The sequence below is a fragment of the Triticum dicoccoides genome, chromosome 5B (assembly GCF_002162155.2).
Source record: "Triticum dicoccoides isolate Atlit2015 ecotype Zavitan chromosome 5B, WEW_v2.0, whole genome shotgun sequence".
Classification (NCBI taxonomy): domain Eukaryota; kingdom Viridiplantae; phylum Streptophyta; class Magnoliopsida; order Poales; family Poaceae; genus Triticum; species Triticum dicoccoides.
The window spans coordinates 413,072,724-413,076,490 of NC_041389.1; positions in this window are offsets into that span (position 1 = coordinate 413,072,724).

Consider the following 3,767-nt stretch of genomic DNA (forward strand, 5'->3'; position numbering starts at 1 on the left):
ATGTGGGCCTCGATGTCAGTTTGACTTGCTGACGTGGCTTTTGACTGGCCCCACACGTCAGTGACTCATGCCAGCGGTGTGTCACTGACCAGTGGGCCCCACTGGTCAGGTTTGACCCGGACCAGCCCCTGTTGACTATGCTGAGGTCAGCATGACCTAGTGCTGACGCAATAATTCCTTTCTGGAATTTAAATAAATCTAAAATGATTTATTAATTTCAGAAAATGCCTAAAACTTCTAAAAATCATAGAAAATTAACCGTAACTCCAAATTAAATAATTTATATATGAAAAATTATCAGAAAAATTCAAGGAATCCATCTGTACCATTTTCATGCATGTTAGAACAACTTATAGCTGCTGTTTAGCACAAATCAATTAAATGGCATTTGAATAATCACATATGGAGTTTAAATTTGAATCTTGTATTCAAACCAACTTCATTTAATCTGTTGCTAGTTGCATTAGCTCAAAACACATTCATTTTGCCATGTCATGATCATGCATCATATTGAGCATTGCATTGATTGTGTTCCCTTCTGTGTTGCCGGTATTTGTCCCCTCTCGATAGACATGATACCGATGATGTGATCGTTGACACTGATGAAGACTCAATGTTATCTTCAGAAGTGCCAGGCAAGCAAAACCCCCTTGTTCATTCCGATACAATCCTACTCTCTCGCTCCTGCTCTCTTTTACTGCATTAGGACAACAACGATTCATCTGTTACTTGCTGCGGTAGCTGAACCCCTTTATCCTTTGCATGACCTGTCATTCCACAGTAAATAGATGAAACCCACTAGTATGAGTAGGAATTGTTTGAGCCTGTTGTGCCTACTCATTCATGCTTGTTTGTCATGCCTGCTACTGCTTAGAGTTGAGTCAGGTATGATTCATCGGGGATGAATCAGAGGCGGGTGAACATGTCCTACTGTGTGTGAGCTAAGTGTGTGAACACGATTTGGTAAAAGGTGTCGGTGAGAGGCCATGTAGGAGTACATGGTGGGTTGTCTCATTGAAGCCGTCCTCAGGAACTGAGTTCTGTGTTTGTGATCCATGATTCAGCTACTACCATACATTGGGCCCTGAAATATGACCCCGCTCGACTTCTTAATCACCCTAGTCCTCTGTCCAGGAGTTGCAAGTAGTTTCTGGTGTTTGTAGCTTACTGGAGGCCGTGGACAGTGCTGACCGTAGGGGTGGGCTGTGATGCGGTAGGTACGTGGCACGGTGTACCGGATGCCCGTTTGGTATCTCGGGAACCCTGTTCACATCGTTTGGGGCTGTGAGCGAAACTCCGGCCGGATCTCCTCATGGATGGAACCCGAATAGGCGATAAACCTGGACTAGAGACTTGAGTGTTTAGGTAGGTCGTGGTCTACACCCACGTCGGCTTTCGCTTGAAGTCTGCCGAGCACATGTCGTGTGCAGACGCTAAGTGGTGGAAACATGTATGAAGAAGTACACCCCTGCAGGGTTAACATCATCTATTCGAATAGCCGTGTCCGCGGAAAAGGACTTCTGGGTTGCTTATATCAGTTCATAGACAAGTGAAAGTGGATACTCTAAAATACGCAAGATAAGCGTGAGTGCTATGGATGGCGTTCTCGTAGGGAGACGGGAGCGGATCCATAGTGGTGTATTGATATGGTGAATATGTGGACTCGTGTGCGCCACCTCAAAAGAGTTACTTGCAGTCGTAGTTCAGGATAGCCACCGAGTCAAAGCTGGCTTGCTGCAGTCAAACTCCACCATCCCCTTTGTTGATAACGATGCATGTGTAGATAGATCTGATGTAAGTCTTGCTGGGTACATTTGTACTCACGTTTGCCTATTTTATGTTTTGCAGAGAGACTTCAGTCTCACTAGTAGTTCCGCTTGGACTTCGACGTTTAGCTTGTTACCTCAGCTACGATCTTGTGCCTCGGCAGGATTGGTAGATAGTCAGGCTTCTCAGCCTTTTTCATTTATAGATGTCTGTACTCAGACATGATAGCTTCCGCTTGTGCTTTGTTTTGTATGCTCTGAATGTTGGGTCATGAGACCCATGTTTGTAATATCTCGCTCCTCGGAGCCTATTGAATAAACTACTTGAGTCGTAGAGTCATTTTGTGATGCCATGTTGTATTGCGCATATCGAGCATATTGTGTGTATGTTATTGAAATGCTTGGTATGTGTGGGATCTGACTATCTAGTTGTTTATCTTTAGTAGCCTCTCTTACCGGGAAATGTCTCCTAGTGTTTCCACCGAGCCATGGTAGCTTGCTACTGCTCCGGAACACTTAGGCTGGCCGGCATGTGTCCTTCTTCGTTCCTGTGTCTGTCCCTTCGGGGAAATGTCACGCGATGAATACCGGAGTCCTGTTAGCCCGCTACAGCCCGGTTCACCGGAGTCCTGCTAGCCCAGTGCTACAGCCTGGATTCACTCGCTGATGACCGACACGTTCGATGCTGGGTCATGGATGCCTGTCCCTGTAAGTTTGTGCCACTTTGGGTTTACGACTAGCCATGTCAGCCCGGGCTCCTTATCATATGGATGCTAGCGACACTGTCATATACGTGTGCCAAAAGACGCAAACGGTCCCAGGTAAAGGTAAGGCGACACCCATGGGAATACCGTGCGTGAGGCCGCAAAGTGATATGAAGTGTTACATGCTAGATCTATGTGGCATTGAGTCGGGGTCCTGACAGCGTTGGTAGTTCTGATGTAAGTCTTGCTGGGTACATTTGTACTCACGTTTGCCTATTTTATGTTTTTGCAGAGAGACTTCAGTCTCACTAGTAGTTCCACGTGGACTTCGACGTTTAGCTTGATACCTCAGCTACGATCTTGTGCCCTCGGCAGGATCTGATCGATAGTCAGGCTTCTCAGCCTTTTTCATTTATAGATGTCTGTACCCAGACATGATAGCTTCCGCTTGTGCTTTGATTTGTATGCTCTGATTGTTGGGTCATGAGACCCATGTTTGTAATGTCTCGCTCCTCGGAGCCTATTGAATAAACTACTTGAGTCGTAGAGTCATTTTGTGATGCCATGTTGTATTGCACATATCGAGCATATTGTGTGTATGTTATTGAAATGCTTGGTATGTGTGGGATCTGACTATCTAGTTGTTTATCTTTAGTAGCCTCTCTTACCGGGAAATGTCTCCTAGTGTTACCGCTGAGCCATGGTAGCTTGCTACTGCTCTGGAACACTTAGGCTGGCCGGCATGTGTCCTTCTTCGTTCCTGTGTCTGTCCCTTCGGGGAAATGTCACGCTTTGAGTACCGGACTCCTGTTAGCCCGCTACAGCCCGGTTTACCGGAGTCTTGCTAGCCCAGTGCTACAGCCCGGACCCACTTGCTGATGACCGACACGTTCGAAGCTGGGTCATGAATGCCTGTCCCTGTAAGTCTGTGCCACTTTGGGTTTACGACTAGTCATGTCAGCCCGGGCTCCTTATCATATGGATGCTAGCGACACTATCATATACGTGAGCCAAAAGGCGCAAACGGTCCCGGGCAAAGGTAAGGCGACACCCGTGGGGATACCGTGCGTGAGGCCGCAAAGTGATATGAGGTGTTACCGGCTAGATCGATGTGACATCGAGTCGGGGTCCTGACAGCGTTGGTATCAGAGCTTGACTGCCTGTAGGATTACCAAGCCAAACTGGTCGAAGTTGAGTCTAGAAATTCTTTAGTTATATAAGGGAATTGATTGTGGGATGGAACGTAAGGCTCTTTTTACTCCTTATACCTCATGCCCTTCTGATCTGAGTTATCTTA